General features: G+C 38.6%; 1 pseudogene; it reads left to right on the forward strand.

Moving 5' to 3' along the window:
- Positions 1-9,739: 9,739 nt before the first annotated feature.
- On the forward strand, positions 9,740-10,716 carry LOC103541859 (olfactory receptor 11H6-like; annotated as a pseudogene).
- Positions 10,717-14,561: the final 3,845 nt, after the last annotated feature.

Genomic DNA, 14,561 nt, shown 5'->3' on the forward strand with positions numbered 1-14,561 from the left:
GGCCAAAAATAGATTCACTTGTTTTAGGCTTTGGGGTAGCAAACCAATCCGTATTACCTAACCTAATTACAGTTTTAACTTCCCTCAGATATGTGGCATTTAACCAGCCAATCTGAAATTTCCTGAGAAAAGAAAGATTGGTTCCTTCTGTAGCTGTACAGCCCTCTGTGCCTGAGGTCTCATCACATCTCCACCCCATCTCTAGTTCTGGAAAATCAGAGAAGGTTCTGTTCCAAAAACCCCTAAGTGGAGCCAGCCACATGGCATAGTGGTTGGGTTTGTGCACTCTGCTTCAGTGGCCCGGGGATCTCGAGTTCAGATCCCAAGCATGGACCTATGCACCACTTAGCAAGCCACGCTATGGCAGGTGTCCCACATATAAAACAGAGGAAGATGAACACAGATGTTAGCTCAGGGCCAATCTTCCTCAGCAAAAAGAGGACGATTGGCAGTGGAGGTTAGCTCAGGGCTAATTTTCCTCAAAAAAAGCACAACAGCTCATAATTGACTCCACTCACTAGAGGTCCAGTGAGTAGCTTTCTGCATCACAGCCGCCACACCCTGTGTTACTTTAATAAGCTTTTCCTTGGACTCCTGGTAGGCACCCTGAGTGGGCTTGAAGAATGATTAAATCTCGTGCTGCCCCTGAGAAATTTGGGAAAGCTAATATTTTTCTACTCTACTGAAAACAAAGGCAGTAGGCATCTGGGTCTCCAGAATAGGCAGGCCCCAGGGAAAGGGAAGAAGTAACACAAAACAGTCTCCTGACGCTCTTCTCCTTCTAGAGGTGGTAAATCGATCCTCATGGAGCAGAGCTCACTCCCTGGAGACTCTTCTTATAATCCTTCCATCCTCAAGCAAACACCGAGAAATCTTCATTCTGTATCTAGTCCTTCACTCCTCGATGATTATTGTAGAGGAGACCACCTCTCCTCTCCAGGAAGATCAGATTCTGTCACAGAAACTTCAGGTTTGGATTCCCCTCTTGTCCATGAAAGGAGATGATATAATTCTTAGAGGAGAAAATAAACATTAAAGAGCTAGAAAAATGCCTATCCTCTAAATAAGGCTCCCTTTTCTTTGCTGAAACAATATATTATATGGCTAACAATCCTAAGCATTACTGTGTGCCAGGACCTACATAAGCACTTCCACATGTGTTATCTCATTCAGAGTTCTCTATCCTTTGGTAAAAGTATTAAGGTGCCCATTTTGCAGTTGAAGCAACTGGGAAATAGTTTATATAATTGACCTGACAAAGTTTTCACAACTGGTGGTAAGGTATGAGTTAGAATTCAAACCTAGGTTCCTTACTCCAAATCCTTTGTTTTTCTACTATTCCTTAGTTGTCTACAACTTCTCATAAATGGGAAAGTTGTTCTTATTTTCAAGAGCTTTGCAGAAATGGGACAGGTGTGATCTAATATTCAGTTAAAATAGATCAGATGGATGTGCTCCAGTGGAACCAGGCCAATAATACTTCCACACCATTGTACCTTCTTGGACTAGCCTTGAGGAAAAAGTAAAATATCAGAGAAATGTCCTTCTCTCATCTTGTGCTTTGTAGCTGGCTAACCTAGATTGGGTCTCTTCCAAAATTTCCAAGATATAATGGAGGTGGGGGTGTAGTTTACTTTGTTTGGGTTTGTTAATTAACCAAGTCTAAGCATCCTGTAAACCTAACACAGCCTTGACACCATTGTATCCGTATTCATACTCTCTCTGCCACAGAGCTTTCTGCAACTGATTCAGGAGAATCTTCCTGCTACTTTGGACAGCTCCAGCTTAGCCTTGTGCCAGGTGAACATCACTGCAGCTTTCGGCACAGAGGAGCCAAGGCATAAAAGGTGAGTAACATGGTCTTGTTAGAAATCTCTTTTTTCTCACCTACTGTTAAAATAGGTCAAACATGAAATGGTGATGGCACACAGAGAATCATTTTTCACACTCATCTTGTTTTCTAGGACAGCCTTGTCAGATCTTGAAGTTGGAGAATTATCCTGAGAGAGAGGTGGCCTGGATCTTTTGGCTTCGTGTATAATTAAGAAACTATCCAACTGTTGTTTCCATCTGAGAGATAGATGTAACTAAAATATCAACCCTATATCTATAAAGTTTTGATATCATGTGTACTTGGGGTATACGTAGAATAGAAGTAAGCATTTTAAAATGAAAAGTAGTTACAAAACATATAGTCCTACTCTCTTTTGATATAAAGAAAACAAAGCTAATAGAGGTTAAAAGACTCCGCTAGATCCACTAAGCAACTTTTTCGCAAGGTTGAATCTAGAATTTCCATCCAACTCTCTCTCCTACTTCAACATTCAGATCTTTGGGGCCACATTTATCTTTAATAGACAGAGAGGAAACCAGCTGGGTTGGAAGATGATCTATCACCCAGAACATTCAACCTCTCATTACTTCTTTTGAGTGGAATTCCTCTCAAGTCTGGCCCAACACTCCAGTACCCTCAGGTCATTTGGAGCCTTGTATATTTTATTGCCAAAAATTTCATCTCATAGGTTTTCTGAAGTTCAAATGAAGTAATTGGTACACATCTATCTGTCTATCATCTCTCTATATCTTTCATGTTTGTAACAGTATAGACAATCATTTCTTTGACAAATATTTACAAAATGCCTAGTATCTGCCTCACACTGTGCTGGGTACTGGGAATAGAGTGAACATGAAGGACAACAAGAGCATAGACTCTGAATCAGGAAAGTACTTGGCCATTTCTAGAAACTAAAAGAAGGCCAGTGTTATATTACTGAACTGTTGTGTGGAGAAGGAAAGGTGTGCATGCGTGGGTCAGTGGGTGTGTGTTTGTGTGTGTGTGTCTGTGAGAGTAGACAGAGAGAGAGGCAAATCTTGATGGCTTTGAACACTCATTTTGTAATTTATCTGAAAGCTGGCCTAACAAATCAGTTAGTTCAGTAGAAGAAGAGGCCAATTCCAGCTGCTAACTTCTAGAGGCCCTCTCCTTTGTAACAAGGTCACTTGCAGGACCAAGAAGCTTCCATCGTTCCACAGTCAAATGGATGGTCCTTGCTTTTCTCTCCCTGTAAATGCATAGAGCTAGATTTAGCAAACTATGGCCAATGGTCCAAATCTGGCCTACTGCCTGGTTTTTATGGCCAGCAAGCCAAGAATTTTTACATTTTAAGTATATGTTAAAAATCCATATAAGAATCATATTCTGTGACACGTGAAAGTTATGTGAAATTTAAGTTTCAGTGGACATGAAGTTTTATTGGAATACAGCTATGCACATTCATTTAGGTGTTGTCTATGGCTGCTTTCACACAATAGCAGAGGTGGGTAGTTGTGACAGAGACTATATGCCCTGAAAACATAAAATTATATTTAAGAAGAAGCTTGCTGACCTCTGATACAGAGCATTACAGAATCAAGTCCCTCTCTACTGAAATATTGGCTAGTGTTGGTATAGTCCAAATACACAAAGCTCCCAGTGGGATCAGCAGAGCACAGGGGGTGGTGTACACCTTGCTATCCATTGCTTGTCAAACTGTATTTTATATTTGCAGTGCTTATGTTAGTGGAGTGTATGTGCCTCCTTTGCAACACAGAGTGTATGTTTGTGTGTGTATGTGTGTGTTTGTGACAGAAGGACTGTGTGTATTTGATTAATAGAATCATGAGATGAGGTTGGAGATGTTAAGAAAGGTTAAATCAAAGACCCTAGTTTGGAGATTTTATTCTGTTCTAAGTGTATTGGGAAGCTAATTGAAGTCTGTGTGCAAGGGAAGGAACTGATCTGATTTTCTTTTTTAAAGAGTCTCCCCGGCAGTTGCATGGATAACAGGCTGCAGAGTCCAGGTTGGAAAGAGGAACCAGTTAGGACAGCATCACAGTGGTTCAGGAGAGAAAAGATGACAGCTTGACCTAGAAAATGAGAGGACATGAGACTTATTTTGGAAACAAACTAGCAAATAACTGATGAATTAGATGTGACAGTAAAGGAAAGGGGAAATATGACACTGAAATAAGTTCCACCGGTAAAAAAACCAAACATTCTTAACATTTAATCCAAGGGTTCAGCTGTTACATTGTCCAGCAGATGCTTGCTCCTAAAAGGAAATTTCAAGGAGATCAGCAAAACAACCCTGGTCAAAAATGCCTAATCATTGTTAGTAACAATTGTTGTTAATTGATCGTGATAAAGTTTCCTTCCTCTGAGTTGCTACTAGATTTATAGACTTAATCGTGTGTAGAATCCATCAAGGACGTTTACATATAGCAAAATTCTTCTTTTGTGCCTGTTTTTATACATTAACAATCAATGGGCTCTCACGACTCCAACTTAACATTGAAAACGCACTATACAGGCCAGGATATGCTGCAAAAAAAGGCTAAATGCCTAATGTCCTTCAACATCAGTGAACCTGCTACACAGGGACTCTAAAAAAATGTTAGGCTCTTCTCCTGTCTGCTTTCAACTCCCCTCTATGAAAGATAGATATGTGGTCTCAGAAGTTTACTGAGTCCCTAGACAAATGACTTTCAAAGCAGAAAAGAGAAAGATTACAGGAAATGGAAATTCTTCATGCAGGTACCAGAACCCAGCCTACCTTCCCCACTAACAGTGGAGTCCACTAAATAGGTTCCAGTTATGTGTACATTAAAATAGAGTCTGGCAGATCTGTGAAGATTTTATTGGCTGCAAGCATCCCTCATGCTATGGGAATCACAGAATCTTGAATTGAAAATGACCCAGAAATGATTTTAAAAGAACAACGTATTATGTTATAATTAGTCCCCCAGTCTTCTCGCCCCAAACCACCAAAATTGTATTCTTCCTCCAATTACATGATGAAATGGAACAAATTGACTTGCTCTGTTAAATGGTTACCCTTCCTTTTATCCGATAGAGTCTTTTGTTATTCAATTTCAGTATCCCAGCTCCATCCACTGTTACTCATTTTCCATACTTCTAAACCCCTTAAGTTGCTTTCCTCCAAATTCACCACAGTTTACCCATGTACATCTTAAATTATGTGATCCAGAACTTTTGAAGAGCTCTATATCTGATCTCTGTAGAATCAAAGAAGATTCCATCATAACCTCCATTTATATATTCATAGCTAGAGAGAAGTCAATGCCTGGCTTCAAAGCTTCAAAGGACAGTCTGACTCTTTTATTGGGGCCTAATGCAACTGGTGACTTTAAGTTGAAGCCAATGCTCATTTACCGTTTTGAAAATCCTAGAGCCCTTAAAAATTATGCTAAATCTACTCTGCCTGTGCTCTATAAATGGAACAGCAAAGCCTGGATGACAGCACATCCGTTTACCACATGTTTTACTGAATATTTTCAGCCCACTGTTGAAACTTACTGCCCCCCCAAAAAAGATTCCTTTCAAAGTATTACTGCTCATTGACAATGCCCTTGGTCACCCAAGAACTCTGATGGAGATATATGAGGTTAATCTTTTCATGCCTGCTGACACAACATCCGTTCTGCAGCCCATGGGTCAGGGAGTAATTTTGACTTTCAAGTCTTACCATTTAAGAAATATATTTTGTAAGGCTATGTCTGCCATAGATAGCGATTTCTCTGATGGATCTGGGCAAAGTAAATTGAAAACCTTCTGGAAAGTATTCATCATTCTAGATGCCATTAAGAGCATTAGTGATTCAGGGGCAGAGGTCAAAATATGAACATTAACAGGAGTTTAGAAGAAGTTGATTCCAACCCTCATGGATGACTTTGAGGGGTCAATACTTCAGTGGAGGAAGTAATTACAGATGTGGTAGAAATAGCAAGAGAAGTAGAATTAGAAGTGGAGCCTAAAGATGTGACTGAATTGCTGCAATCTTATGATAAAACTCCAACAGATGAGGGTTGGCTTCTTATGAATGAGCAAAGAAAGTGGTTTCTTGAGATGGAAACTACTCCTGGTGAAAATGCTGTGAAGACTATGGAGATGACAACAAAGGATTTAGAATATTGCATAAACTTAGTTGATAAAGGAGCAGCAGGAGGGTTTGAGAGGATTGACTCCAATTTTGAAAGAAATTCTGCTGTGGGTAAAACACCATTAAACAGTATCGCATGCCACAGAGAAATCGGTCACGAAAGGAAGAGTCAATAGATGCAGCAAACCTCACTATTGTCTTATTTGAATAAATTGTCACGCCACCCCGACGTTCAGCAACCGCCACTCTGATCAGTCAGCAGCCATCAACATCGAGGCAAGACCCTCCACCAGTCAAAAGATTATGACTTGTTGAAGGCTCAGATGATGGTTAGCATTTTTAGTAATAAAGCATTTTGTAATTAAGGCCTGTGAATTGTTTTTTTAGACATAATGCTGTTGCACACTTAATAGACTACAATGTAGTGTAAACATAACTTACATATGAACTGGGAAACCAAAAAATTTGTGTGACTCGCTTTATTGCAATATTTGCTTTATTGCAGGGGTCTGGAACCAAATCCACAATATCTCCAAGGTATGCCTGTATTTAATATTCTGATCCACAGCTTAAGCCCAACTTATTCTTCAGCTTAGACCCAGGTCCCATCATCTTTCCCTTTTCCCCTAGAGGTTGGACCAATTTAGACCTCAGTTAAAGAAATACTTTCTGAGATCTGGCCAAAGCTTTCTCATTGTTATCCCTAGATGAGGCCACTGGGAAAAGCTGGGCAACATGGGAGGGTCAGAAAGAAACCTTGGTACATTTATTAAAAAGTGTACAGGGGACTGTAGCCCAGTGGTAAGGCCCGAGTGCACACATGGAGTGCTCTGGATCACCCGCTGCAAGATGGGCTGTTGAGGACAATGGCCACGGCTCAGAATGTGTTTGCTATATACTCTCCTTTAGAGACAGGAGTATAATTGATCCTTCTCAAATCAGGAAAGACCATAGTGTCCTTTACAACTGCAGGTAACCACCTTTCAAGCTGTTTAAGCAATATACCCATTGTCGGGGCTTCAAATAAAGGCTATACTTGATAAGATTACCTTCCAACTCTCTCCCCCTTTTAGAGGCCTTCTGAGAAACTTGGAGGTGAGCATCACTGTGTTTGGCTTTGCTGCACACTTTCTCCTGCTGAAATGAGAGAACAAAGAGTTGAGGCTGACTGCATACTCCAGGAGAGAGAAACCTAAATTCGGATGTCTGCCCTCCACCAGATTCTGTAATTCTCACACAACAGCTTCAGGTAAAGTTCAGCTCAGATTTCTTGTGATGTCATCTTTACTTCCATTTCACTCATCTAACCCTATGTTGTATTTTCTCCAAAAGAAAATTTAAATGAGAATAGCTTCCTCATAATGGAAATGGGTCTGATTCTCGACTATATAGCATAGCCTCCAGCATGAGAACTGGTCTAAATAAATGTTAGGTTAAATATATTTTATTTATAAATATGTAAGTAAATTTATTTAATAAAAATAACAATATTTTACTGAAATTGAGGTGTTAGCTGAGCCACAAACCATATGGGCCAGGAACAAATTGTGAAATGACAACTTTATTCTATACCTTATTACGTATTCAAAGTCACATATACGAGATTTCCTCACCCTGAATATGGAGCAGAAGAAAATATTAGGCAGTAAGAGAAGAACATTTTTCAATTAAAGCATACTGACTACCACATAGGGAAAAAATATCAGTTACAGACTATGAACACATTTTCTTTAAGAGGGAGAAATCTAAAGCAGTTCACTTACCTCTTTAAAAATAAGATGAAAAGATTACAAAAGACATTCAAAAAATCATTTAAGGCTATGGAGAATTAGATACAGAAACAGACTGAGAGAGAAACAGTAAAATCAGCGTGTGTCCACACATACACACACTTAGAGCATGATTGTAACTTAGGAGCAATAGGAAAGCACAGGGCACAAAGCAGAGTAGACGAAGAGGGCGTAAAGAAAGATGAAGCAATTCAAAGCGAGGCAGCTTTGATGGAGCTGTCTTGGGGAGGCTCCTGTCATGGAGATCCTCCTATTTACTTGCACAGAGAGTGTATCCCCATAACAAATAAATCCTTGTTGTCTTGCTTTTGTTTTTAGCAAACTAGAAATTGCAATCTTTTCATTCTTTTTTCACTTTTTTCCTTGACTACAAGCAATTGTTTCCTAATCGGTTACTCTTAGGGCATGTCTGTTGATTGAAACAACAAATATTTAATGTGCACCTATAATACACTGGACACCATCCTAGATGCGGGAACACATCAGTGAGCAAAATAACATCCTCCTCTTGTATTCAGGTGATTTAGACAGAAAATATGTACTAAGTTTATAATACAATGCCAGGTAGTGACATGTGCTTCAAAGAAAACTGAGGCAGAATTGGGAAACAGAGTCGCAAAGACTGGGTAAATTAAGGAAGGCCTCTCTAAGTCTCTGATTTTTACCAGAAATCTGAATGAAGCGACAAATTAAGGTACGGGAATATTTGCGAGGGAAAGAGACAGACATCCCAGGCCTTGACACGGGTCACATGTGGCATAATCTAGTTCCCCCATTAGCTTGGGGGAATAACTTCCAAGACCCCCAGTGGATGCCTGAAACTGCAAATAATACTGAACACTGTATGTGCTATGGTTTTTTCTATATATATATATATATATATATATATATATCTACTATAAAGTTTAATTTATAGATTAGGTACGGTAAGAGATTAACAACAATAATAATAAAATAGGGCAAATATTAATAATATACTATAATAAAAGTTAATGTATATCTTAGCAACCTCAGCATACAATTTTTTTCTTTCTTTATTAAGTCGAGAACTTCCACCTCTTCACTTAAAGGAAGCACTTTATGACTTCTCTTCAGCATATCCAAATTGCCAGCATCACTTCTCTTGTGCTTTGGGGACATTATTAAGTAAAATAAGGGTTTTTTCAACATATGCACCATGATAACCCACGAGTCAATCTGATAACTGAGAGGGCTACTGAGTGACTAAAATGCAAGTAGCATGTACAGCATGGATTTGTTGGACAAAGGGAAGATTCATGTCTCAGGTGGGACAGAGCAGGACAGCGTAAGATTTCATCACACTACTTAGAACAGCATACAATTTAAAATTTATGAATTGTTTATTTCTGGAATTTTCTATTTAATATTTTCAGGTTGCAGTTCACCATGGATAATTGAAATCACAAAGGCGAAATCATGGATAAGGCAGGACTACTCTATCAGCGTGGTTTGTGTGGCATCAGTAGAGCGAAGAGTAGTAGGAAATGAGGGCATGTAAGAAGGCCTCATTGGTCATATAAGTTGTGGTAAGGAATTTGGGGTTTATGTTAAGCGTGTTTAAAAGATTGAGAGTAGGTAGATGATATGATGAGACTTTAGCTACTATGTGGGTAACAAATGTCTCTAACATTTAAAAATGGAAACAGGCAATTTAAGAGCCTTCTGTAGTTAAGTGAGAATTTCACAGTACCATTGACTAGGGTGAAAGCTGATGGGAATACTGAATATTTGGAACTTAATGCCTGGAGGCTTTGTTGATGGTTTGGATGTAAAGTATTGAGAGGGGTGGTAAGGTGTGGCCAAAGTTTACGTCCTGAACAAATGAGTAAATGGACGTGTCATTTAGTGATAATGCCGAAAATCTTTAATCTAAAACTATGCTGTTAATTGAATTGTAAGTAAATTCAGAGAATATCTTAATGAGATAACTTCTGTAGAGTCATTTGTAACATGAAAATGTCTTGTTATTGCAGTTTCAGGAAAGAAGAAATGAAAAGCCCAGGAGGGAATAATCACTCTGACCCTGTGACTGAATTCATTCTTCTCGGATTCCCTTGTACCTGGGAGACTCAGATCCTCCTCTTCTCACTCTTCTCTGTGATCTATGTCCTGACGGTAATGGGAAACCTGTGCATTATCTGTGCAGTGTGGTGGGACCACCATCTCCACATCCCCATGTACATCCTGCTGGCCAATTTTTCCTTCCTAGAGATCTGGTATGTCACTTCTACTGTCCCAAACATGCTGCCAATTTTCTCTCTGAAGCCAACTCCATTTCCTTCTCTGGCTGCTTCCTCCAGTTTTACTTCTTCTTCTCCATGGGCACCAGTGAGACCTTACTCTTGTCTGCCATGGCCTTTGACAGGTACCTTGCTATCTGCAGGCCCCTGCACTACCCCTCTGTCATGACAGTTCAACGCTGCATCAGAATGGGAGTTTGCTGCTTGGTGTGTGGCTTTTCCTGTATTCTCCTCCCAGTTTATCTCATCTCTCAGCTTCCTTTTTGTGGTCCCAATACTATTAATCAATTTTTATATGACCCAGGATCCCTTATGAAGTTTTCCTGTGTGCCAGCCACTGAGATCATCAGTGCCATCTTTAACTTAGTCCTAATTTCCTCTACTTTCCTCTTCATTACCAGCACCTAAATCTTGGTGATGAGAGCCATGTTGAGGGTCCCCTCAGCAGAAGGCCAGCAGAAGGCTTTCTCCACATGTGGCACTCACGTGGCCATAATGTCCCTGTTCTTTGGCTCCATCATGCTGATGTATGTGAGACAAACAGCAGGCAATCCAGCAGGAGTTCAGAAAATTGTAACTTTATTTCATTCTGTGATGACTCCACTTTTCAATCCCTTGATCTACAGCCTCCAGAATAAGGAGATGAAAGAGGCCTTGAGAAAGCTGTTTAGGATTAAAAATTGGTCAAAGACAGCCTCTGAAGAACTAGAATCCATAGACATGTAGGACACATAGTGATATAAAATTATAGGAGGTTAATGATCTTAAGTAAGTTTTAGAGACAAATATATATTCTCAAATATTTTTAAGGATGCATTTCAATGAAGCAAATAGCAAATAAGATCTTACAGGAACTTGCATAAATCATTTCTGCTCAGGCTTTGTTATATTAATATCCCTGTATATATGCATGGAAACAAGAAAATGCCAGACATTCTCAGGCATTTTTGAAGAAAAAAACATGCAACCCAGATGTCAACTGATCAGTCTCTATCTTTTTCAGATTTAGGTAAATTTGTCTCTGACCCCCAATTTTGTAGTGATTAGATGTCTGGAGTCCCCACTGTTATCTCCCTATAACTCACAGACCATACAAACATGTTCCTGCATGCCTCTCTCCTCCCACTCCGAATCCACCTGCTGTCTTGTTTTGTTTACATCAACCTGGATGTGAGACTCATCTCCTTCAATATTTTATCCAAAACCAAACTCATTCAAGCTTAGTGTAGGTTTATTAACCTGACTACATGCTGGAGTTAGGGAGAATCAGAGGAAGCGTCACCGTGCTGGACACCCAATCAATCTCTCTTATTATACCTGGTGCTGCATCTTTCTCTTCCTTCTTCATCTTCCTCCCACCACCCACAAGAGTGACCAGAACACCTTTCTCATTCTTATTCAGAATAATTTTGTCCATGTGTAGGCCCTTTGTGCTTTGAGATTCTTCCTCAAGTGGGCTTGCCAAAAAATTTCTTCTCAGAAAAGTTAATTCTTGAACAGGATGTTGAGAAAATAGTTTTCTCCAGCTGGTTACTTTTTGAGTTGTTTTAGGTTCTTGCAACTTGATATATTCCTTCTTTATCTTAGTACCACCCAGGAGCACTCAAGGCAAAAGAATAAATGCACTGAAACAGAACAGAGGTGAGACCTGGAAACAAGATTACTCTGGAAAAACTTAATGAAACAACAATAATTCATATTTTAAGTGCTTCATGCTTTTTAAAGTAGTTTTCTCCGTGTATGTGTTACAATGAACCCTAACCATACAGAAAGGATAGTGTGTGTGAGTCTGAGGATGGAAATAAGATAGTATGGCCAACATCTGAAATGAAGTCTATCACTCTCCAGTTAATTTTCAGACTCTCCTGGAATTATCATATTTCATCTTAGTAAACAAATCTTACTCTGAGCGGGCACAATCTCATCTATAGGGAAATTGTGCCCAGATCCATAGGAACACAAAAAAAATCAGATTTGCTTGTGTATCTTCATTTTAGTTATGCAAGGCAGGTGAAAGCCAGGCTCGATGTTGGGTGACAGTGTGACTTTAGTTTAAAGCTTGCATGCAGGGCCAAGGCTAGTCTATGAAGCCCTTTGCATAGATCACAAGATCATAAAGCAGCCCCTCAGCTGTGGGTCTTGATCAGAAGTGCTTTTATACACCCCCTTCCTCAGGAAGGACCTGCACACACATCATGGTGCACATTTCTGCTCCATGTCACAAGCTGGTTGACAGTTACCACTCCCTCTCTTGGACAAGCTCTTTTACTCCAGGAACAACCTGCAGAACCTTATACAATATCCCTTGGTATGGCAGGGAAAAAGGGAGTCACATGCAGCCTTCCTCACATTCTATCATTGGAAGTATTGAATGAAAGAGGAAGGCAAGTGTTTAACCCTCCAATTCTCCTAAAACAAACAGGGAGAATAAGGTAGGGATTAAAAGATGGCACATCAGCACTCATCAATTATCTCTTGAATTGAAACTCAGAAATTTGCTCTCACCCTAGTACTTATTTTTCTGCCTATTTTCTTTACCAAACACTGATAGATATTTGATGTGAATTTTCATAAAAATAATTTCAAAGAGTGATTAAAATCAATAAGAAACTGTAAAATGGTAGGCAGATGCAAAGTAAATATATAAAACATAAAAATAGTGAAGTGCATAGGAAGAAAACTTCAAATACCTAAAAACACTAAAAAAACTTATGAAGAAATGGAGATATCTACCATGTTTCTGGATGTATTTAGTAAATGTTGTAAATTTATCATTTCATCCCAAATTAATTTATAATTTAATGAAAATAAAATAATGATAACACCAAAAATCATACCTATTCAAATATTCAGTAATTGGAGATTAAGATTTATTGAATTATCATACATCCAAATTATACAATATCCTACAGATATTAAAAATCATGCTTTTTTTTGTTTGTTTTTTAAGATTGGCAGCTGAGCTAACATCTGTCGCCAATCTTCTTTTTTTTCTTCTTCTTCTACTTTTCCCAAAAGCCCCCCAGTACATAGTTGTAGATCCTTCTGGTAGTGCTATTTGGGACACTGCCTTAGCATGATTTGATGAGTGGTGCCATGTCCACACCCAGGATCCAAACTGGCAAAACCCTGGGCCACCAAAGCGGAGCATGCAAACTTAACCACTCGGCCATGGGGATGACCCCAAAAATCATGTTTTGAAATACATTTGATGAGTTGGGAAAATCCTAAGAATATACTGCTAAGTTTAATTTCTCTTTTTCCAAGATAGAAAAGACTTTCATAATTGTTTCTAAACTTATTTTGTAATTAAGAAAATACAGGAAAGAAATATATTTAAAAATATGACAGTTGTAATATTTTAATAAAATTATGGTGATTTTGTTCTGATTCTTAATGTGTTTTATAAATTACTATGATAAGCTTATTTTTTCTTACCAAAATAGAAAAATGTTAAATCCAAAGCTCAAGTCAACAGTGTTAAAAAGGCTTATTTTTTATTTCTAATGCTTCCTTCAGAGTGAAATCGGGGGTGTTGCCTCAGGAACTGAAGCTGAGTGAACATGGTGGGACTTTGTTCTGGAGTCAACATGCTGCTGGCTGAAGCAGCCGCTGAAGAACCTTCATCAGCAAAATCTGGAAAGAATTTGGGTGATAGATCCTAGCCCCAAAACTAAAATTGGTTCAGAATCAATATACTGAATGCATACCTAATACTTCAAGGACAAAATACCACATACATAAAATATACAAATACACAAATAAAATTGTCGTGTCTTGTATTTCCTATAAATGTTCTCGGAAAATTTACTTGTTGCCCTGAGCTCATTTAGGACACAAGGTTCTGTGTTGGTGCAGTGTGTGTTGGTTTGAGGACTTCATCAGTGTCCTCCCAATAGCACCAGAAGTATAAATTCATCACATAAGCAGATTAAGTGAGACAGGAATTCTCACTTGTTAGTTTTGTGCTCTTTCTTCAAACCAGTTCTCCTTTATATCATCAGAATTTCCTCTTATCTATCTCAACTCCTCAAGCTTCCTCATAAATAATCTGCCCAGGAGAATAATCTGAAACTGTAAACAAACCCCACATATATCAATCAATAAATTGTTAAGGCCACTGTTGTATGTGTACATGATAGAATGTTTTACCAATATTAAAATAATTTCAAAGATTGTCCCAAAATGTGTGTAAAGACTTAAGATATGGTATTGAGAAAAATAAGATTCAAAATTGTTAGAGTATGATTAGAAATAGATTAGGAATGGAAAAAATGAAGCTAGCTATTGATAACAATTTTATTTAGACAGACTGGTAGTGCCATTAATAATTTCTCTGTACTTTTCCATATTTGTCAGTTTTTCTTAGTTTTATTTTCTGAAATAGTCTAATTATGTATAATTTTCTGACAGTGTAAAAGCCTAGTGACAAGTCAAAGAGCAAATGTCCTACAGTGATATGATCTTGAAATGATTAAAACCCTTGTATAAGTGCAAAAGGTGTTAATAGTGTTATTTTGGGGATGAAAGTGCACTAGAAGAGGTATTTTGGGGGACATTTAGGCTACTGG

This window comes from Equus przewalskii, chromosome 1, assembly GCF_037783145.1.
Source record: "Equus przewalskii isolate Varuska chromosome 1, EquPr2, whole genome shotgun sequence".
Classification (NCBI taxonomy): Eukaryota; Metazoa; Chordata; class Mammalia; order Perissodactyla; family Equidae; genus Equus; species Equus przewalskii.